Raw genomic sequence first — 7,641 nt, 5'->3', positions numbered from 1 at the left:
GAGGTCGTGGGTACGGATTATACCAGCAGCGTGGTGGCATTTTCTTTCTACTTTCTGGGAAATTATCTCCCATCTAAGCGAGGACGCAACGAATTTATCGCCCAAATCAACACACTTAAAGGGTCCCTGAAACGGTGTCCATGTAGGCAAAGAGAAGTCGAAGTATTGATAGACATTGAACGATCCATCATCCTACCGCAAAAATTTTTGATCTACCTTGTGCGGAACCAGAGATAATGGATATTAAAAATGGCCACCAGCCTTTTCCCTCTCAACTCGTACACCGGAGCGAACCATAAAAAAATAAAGATTACAGGCCGGGACCATGCTCCGCCCACAAATACGTCATCGACGAGATCGGTTTGTTTACTTCCGGTTGACGCGCTCTTTCGCGCGATCGCTCGCTCGCTCGCTCGCTCGCTTTCCCGCTGTCTGCTATGTTCACCTGTGTCTCGCAACCGTCGCTGCGGCTTCTCTCGTACTATAGACCCCGAGCAGAAGGAACGACTTTTGCGGATGAGTGCCGAAATGGGATTTCAGCCTTAAGGCGGGGACACATGTGCGAAAAGTGTGTGCGATTCGCTGCGGCGCACCGTTGTGAACGACGTCGTAACAACCGATCGCAGCCCGTCGCCTGCGTCCAACCTGCTGGATGTCTACGACAAGCCGCGCGCAGAAAACGCAACGACGGGAAGCGGGAGCCAATACGAGTGCGGAGAGCGGCAGCGTCATGATGCCGTACAGCGCGCTGCTCAGGGCGCTCGGGGCCGAGCCACGCCGGACCGGCCTGCCAGCCTTGATGCCGGCCACCGGCGACTGAAAAACGCGCTAGTATTGTTTGTTCTCGTCCATAGCAAGCCCTTGGATAGATGCATGTCAAAAATGCATAATTTCTGACGATCGTTGGCCAATACCGAGTTGCTGATAAAAGTGATGACTGCGATACAAGCAAATTTCATCCAACAGCCGATTTGGTGCTGCTGCTACTTAGTGCAGTTCGCCTACCGTCTGCTAGCTCCGTTGCTGAAGGCATCGTGGAAATCGAACATATCTTTTATTATGGGACGAGTTCGCAGTAAAGCGATGTGAATAGTAGGCCTTTTATTATAGCGCAGGCAACTTCCGAAGCGCCGTCAGCTGCGGTTTCAATGCGAAACCAGATAGGCCTAGCGACGACAAGGGCAGCCTGGGACCAGCGCGCAGTTCGTCGCGCGGCGTTGCCGCAGGCGGTGTCGTTGCCGAAAGATTCACTTTTGCACAGACATATTTTCGTTGCTCGAATCTAGGAAGCATCCTCGCTGGTATCATGGCTGTTTTGCATTTTCTTGTGCGAACGTGATGTACGCCGAGCATGCCGGCCGGCCGGCCAGCCTGGATCCCGTCTGCCGGCGACATAAAAACGAGCTAAAGTGTGTTCTTGACGTAAATAATAAACCCTGGGATAAGAAATGTGAAAAATGTGTCATTTTTGAGTATCGCTGACCAATACTGAGCTGCTGGTAAAGGTAACGACTGTGATACGAGCAAATTTCTTGCCACAACCGTCTCGCAGCTGCCGCTGGGCCGACGTGGGGTCCGGCTCGCCTGGCGCCCGCTCGCTTCGCTGCAGAAGGAGTCGCCGAAAGTGACCATACTATTATTTTATTGTGAGATGATGCTGTTGACTGCAAAGCGATGTGTAGAGTAAACCTTGTATTATAGCTCAGGCGACTTCCGAAGCGCCGGCCGCTGCAGCTTCGATGCCAAAGAGGCAATAGGCCTAGCGACGACCACGGCAGCCAGGCAGCAGCAGAGCTCGTCGCCCTGAGCGCCCGCGAGCGGTGCCGTTGCCGAAAGCTCGCAACATAAGCAGGCGTGCTTTGTCGCTGCTCGAGAAGTATTTCTGATAACAAGGCGATCTTTCCTTGTGATATTTGTACACCATCCCAAGCAGCGCTCATGCATTGCTGCACGGCGGCGAAGTGCGACACGTTTTGTGAGCGGAGCTTGGGTAGGGCGGCGCAGCGATGCTCACCGCTCCGTGTCTCCCTGCTTGTAGTGGGGCGGCAGTTCGCAAGCGACGGTCGGTGCAGCGCGTCGGCCAAGCTTTTAAGGACACGCCGTTCAGAAATCGAGCGCTGAATCCTGACGACGACGACGGCTCGCTCACTTCCATCTTTCGGCAGACAGTGCCGAAGGGCAACATCTTGCCGAACCCTGGCTTTGCAACCAACGACACAGCACGGCCGGTCCATTTTGATTGCGCATGCGACGGAGGTCGCGACAGAAATCAGTAGTGCGGTGACTCCAAATCGCACCTCGATTCTCGATTCGGTTCGACAGCGGCGCCGGCGGAGTGACACAAGCGGCACGAGCAGACGAAAACATTGTAAACCGGAAGTGCAGTACTAATTTCTGACACCAAACACACAATAACTGCGTAAACATGCATATAAACGACAACTCTGCTTGCTGAAATGCGAAATGTTCCCGAAAAGAGTAAGAGTGTGAAGTATCTAGAGCTTCTAGTTTGTTAAATGCGTGATTTCACGTTGGCACCGCGAACCAATCATAGCCCAGCACTTGTGACGTAAAGAGTACGAACTGACGTAATGAGTACGGATTCGGACGGAAGTTCACCGCCGCTGGTCGCCGCGAGGCTCGGGAGAGGTAGTTTTTGAAAATGTATTGTAAATTATCTACTCGCCTTTGATGTATTGTACGCGGCATGAACGTTCAGTGGCCTACGCTCTACATAATGCAAGTATTTGTTTGCCAACCTCAGACACCCCTTTCAGGGACCCTTTAAAGCACCTCATCTCTTTGACATTGTCCGTTCGACAGCTGTTAAGTCGTTTGTTCTGTTCCAATTGTTAACTTGCCCTGCTCCTTCGCTTCCCCTGCACCTTCCTCGCCATACGGCCTATGGGATTGAAAAAATTAGTCATTCAAACAACTAATCGAATAAAAGACAGTAATTCAGACAAACAATAAAACTAACGATTATCAACCTAATAAACAATAGTACAAAGCAGCAGTCGAACAAGCAATCAAACAAACCAACAACAACAAATAAGCAAATAAGAGATTTATTTATTGGATACATGTTTGCTGAAATTTAAATTTGCGTTCTCTTTCTCCCACTCTCCCCTACTCCTTTCTCCATCTAGGGAGGGAAACAAAATTCTATTCCGGTTAACCTTCCTGCCTTCCTAATCTTTCATTCCCTGTCTCTACCAACCGCCTGCTACCTGTCAGTGTACGACAGGTAGCAGGCGGTGTACGACAAAATCTTCGTCGTAAAAGAAATGTTCACGAAACAATACGTATGCGCAGCGCCCGTATGTGCTGTGGCGTGCGTGTTCCCCTCAGTGATCGTATTTTATGGGCTGTAATTATGATAGAGCTTCCGAAGCAACTTGCCGAAAAGCTTGTCTCACTTACTCATTTGACTTCTTCCTCTCTATGGTGTGGACTGAACCGAAAGTGTTCTGATAAGCTTGGAAGAAGAGTGTGTAGGGCTACAGGGACAAGCGGTCTAAAGGTTTGTTCCGGTTTCACACACCGTGGCTCCTTCTAGGCAGCTGATGACATGTAGCAGGACACGGACATGTACCTTTTTTCTGAGGCATACGATCATTATTTCCTTAGCGCCATTTAGTAACTTCCTGGAAAAACAGTAGTGGTTTAAAGCATTGTTTTGTAAAGGAAGTAAAAAAAAATACTTGCATCGCGACCTCTAAATCCATCTGATGACTATGCACGCCCGGACGAAAAGGTACGAAGTCTTCGCGAATGAATGTGGCGTTAGCTGGAAACAAAACAGAAACATATCCAGGAAAAAGAGTCAGGTCATTTCTAATCCAGCCGCCATACACGGAAACGCAAAACTGATTTTCGGGAAGCGGCGAACTCTGACAATGAGGCGCTATTGCCACGTGCCCTGCAAGCAGCAAAGTACGCGGGGAGAGAGAGAGCAAACAAATGAACCCTCCTTCCGCGCTGCTCGCCGGTCGGCTGCCCACTCCTTCCTCGCTCCTTCGCACATGCACGTACGACGGGACATTTTCTTTTCAAGGTCGACGGCTACAACCGGATTCAAGGATCCCGCGTTCCGGCTACATAATCTATGCTTGAATAATTTGACATCTCGGCCTGTCCCCTGGCGAGGAACACGCGCAATGAACATGCACTTCGTTCCCACTGTTGTCGCTAGGTGGCGTGAGAGAAGCATCTCGTCGTCTGGACGCGCCGTTTTCAAATGGTAGAAAAGTGGGCACTGGTGACGGAATGAGATATCGTTAGTCGCTGCAACTTTGACTCGTTATTAAGCATGAAATGCTTTTCGCTTCCATTATGGCAGTCGTAATCGAACATCGTCCCAAAATCTCGATCACGAATTGCATCTATTGACGCAGACACGGCAGTTGCTGAATAAGACTGCATTCGTTTATTTGCTTTTCTAGTAATCTGTACTGTAATGAATTCCTTTCATGGTAAAGCAATTGAATAATGTTATCAAAGACTTTAGTGCAGTACATCAGTAATATTATTAATAAAATTTGGTATAGTAATCAGCACCTAGAGTAAGTAATTCATTTCGCATTGCTTTTCACCAAATTTACTCCTGATATGCATGTAAGCTAAGCTTTGGCTTCTCGTTCTGCTGGGTCAGGCGCCTCGTCAGCAGGTCCGGCGTGCCACGTGAGGCAAGCCTGGAACAGCCAGCCGGAGAAGCTGCGCAGGTGGTCGAGTGGCGATGTGCGTGGGGTCACCAACCATGGCGCCGAGTACAATGAAGCCGAAGCTACGTAGCTTCTGACACTGCACACACATCAGGACGCCCCAGGTTCTGCCTCCTGGAGCGCTTCATGGCAATGGCATGTCGTATTGCACGCACGCACAGGCGCACTAAGAACACGTCAGCGAGTCGTGCCCTCCCGAATTCTTCATTTTGCACTCGTCGCCGCGCTTGCATGAAGCTTCAACTGAAACTGGTCAGCCGTGGTTATTAGTTTCTGGCACACCCGCCGCGGTTGCTCATTCCCTTCGATGTTCGGCTGTTGATCCTGAAGTTTCGGGATCGAATCACGGCTTCGTCGGCCGAATTTATACGGAGACGCAAAGAAAAGCGCCCGTGTGCTGTGCGATGTCAGCGCAGGTTCAATAACCGCAGGTAGTCTAAATTAACTCGGAGCTCTCTCTGTGGCCTCTATCATGGCCCAAGTGCAGCTTCGGGACGATACCCTCTCCGACAGTCTAATGGAACGAAGAAAATGGTTTCGGTCATTTATTTTTTAAGATATTTTCCACAGCAATCTATATCTGGTTTTTGTTTTGGTTTATGGGGTTTAACGTCCCAAAGCGACTAAGGCTATGAGAGACGCCGTAGTGGAGGGCTCCGGAAATTTCGACCACCTGGGGTTCTTCAACGTGCACTGACATCGCACAGTACAAGGGCCGCTAGAATTTCTCCTCCAAAGAAAATCTATATCTAAGAGAGATAATTCTAACACGGTCATCCTACGCTTCCTCACACATTGATCACAGTCACAAGGTAGGAATTCCATCATGTCGCACTAAATGTTGTCATGACTCCTTCATTCCTTCATGACTTCAAAACAGTTGGAATCGCCTTTCTGAGGCCATGGCTTAAATTGTGGGCGTAAATGCTTTCCGTGGAGCAATCACTACCCTTTTTCCCCGATTTTTAACAATGCATTTTTTCTCTCGTTTTTCAGAGTTTTTCATTTTCTTTTTACACATTTCCTCCTTTGTTGCACTGCTGCAGATTTTGGGCTTTGATATCTTGTTGAGCACTCGAGAATATTTATTGTACAGTGACCATTTAGTTTTGTGTTATCTTTTTGCTGTTTTGTGTTTTGTATTGCTTTCATTTACCCACGCCCCTCTCTAATGCGCTTGGGTCTTGAGGGCAAAACAAACACCACAAACCAGTTCAAGGGAAAACTAGCTTTAAAATTAAGTTTCAGGACTCATTTCGAACTCAAAGGCAAAAGTAGACAATAATGCCTTCATGGCACGCAAGTCGTGTTACGAGGCGAAATTTCCGGAAGATGACTGTCAAAATGAGATCGCGGCAGCACGCACAATTAAGACACAAACCACGAATTGATCAAATTTTTGTAGTCCATAGGATGATTTTGGTTGAGGGAAGGCCTCAGCCAGGTGCTTTTAGCGCCTTTTGCCTGCTCATCCTTGGTTTGCATATGTTTTGTGAACAAAAAAAAATCGAATAAAAAAAATCAACAGGCCGGGACTACATGACTCGTCGAGCAATGAGCGTCACCGCGGAATAAAGAGCGAAGTCAGAGATTTTACTATTTTTTAGTAGTGCTCAAGGCTAAAAAAAAAAAAAAAAACTTTTCTTCATCAATGCCTCAGCAAGACCTCAGTTTAATCTCTTCCGATAAGGAGAGTGGTTTCGTAGTAATGCCAAAGAGCCTCTTATTCAGGAAACCCCTTGAGGCTATCAATAAGAACTTCAAGCCTGTGAACACTAACTCATCAAAGGAAAAAGCATGCTCTTTAGCTCTTGAAGAACTTCAAATCTTCAGGGTTGGTGTAAAGATGTGAGCAGAACGAAGAACACTGATGTCCTGAGAGTATTTTTTGCCGCAAAGACGCGTAAGAACAGTTGACCCCATGGGGTCATTCTCACCGAGGACGGCTCATGGCAAAAAACGCCTAAGACAGCACCGCACCTCGCTGCGACCGGATAACGCAGCCAACTACTTAAACATTACAACCACTCTCAAGGCTGTAATCCCCTCTTCAATGACGTCATAATCGTCAGCCTCGGGAAAACACAGAGAGAGCGAGAAATCCTGGAAGCATTCCAAATCAAGAAGTTAGGCGCGGAATGCGTCAGCGACAGCATGGTCTGGTTTAGTTCAAGATAATTCCGTTTCATGATGGGGACATAGTTTTTCACGTTCAAGATAACAGGCCTGTGCTATCATTTTTTTGTTGTTGTTGATTTTTGCTATGTTTTTTTGTCGGTGCTGTCGATTACGCGCATGTGCACCCGCCTCTGTTGAGACAACTTTCACCAAGTAAAATTAAGTTGTATTTTGTCGTCCTGTCTACTCTTTCCTCTTGTGAACGCGCCTTTCCTGCTGTTTTTTTTTCCATAATCTTGGACCAACTGGCCCATCAAGCTACGCTTCGTCAATATTGGCTTTCCTTGCTTGTGGCGAAATTCGCGGTGTTTTGTAGAGCGGTCCCGTTTGTAACGGTGATCACTTAATTCTGATATGCTCTGAAATCAAGTACAAGCAGGCCGAAGGTGTAGCATTTTCAACGTGACAGGTCCGCAGAGATTGCCGGGTCGCTTAGGTACGTTTCTACGGCGGCTACAGTAGTTGATGCGAAGTGCTTCTGGGCCGCTGGTGTCTTCGAGGGATTCAAGCCCATTAGCACCGTACTGATTCATTACCGCAGGTAAGAACATCGTGAATTTCTCCATCAGCGCGAGAGCAAAAACACCCTGCTTGCCGATCGTGACTTCATTTGGAGCTCAGCACGTCTATCTCATGTGTTCCGCCTTCGTGGCCGCTAACTTTTTGGTAGCAAACAGCAGTAGAACAGATTTTCTAGCCGATGTCTTGTTATGTTCGCAGAAGAGTTTGGCGCGAAGGG

The sequence above is a fragment of the Amblyomma mixtum genome, chromosome 1 (genome assembly GCF_055824585.1).
Source record: "Amblyomma mixtum isolate Tamu chromosome 1, ASM5582458v1, whole genome shotgun sequence".
Classification (NCBI taxonomy): domain Eukaryota; kingdom Metazoa; phylum Arthropoda; class Arachnida; order Ixodida; family Ixodidae; genus Amblyomma; species Amblyomma mixtum.
This window is presented reverse-complemented; position numbering follows the sequence as displayed.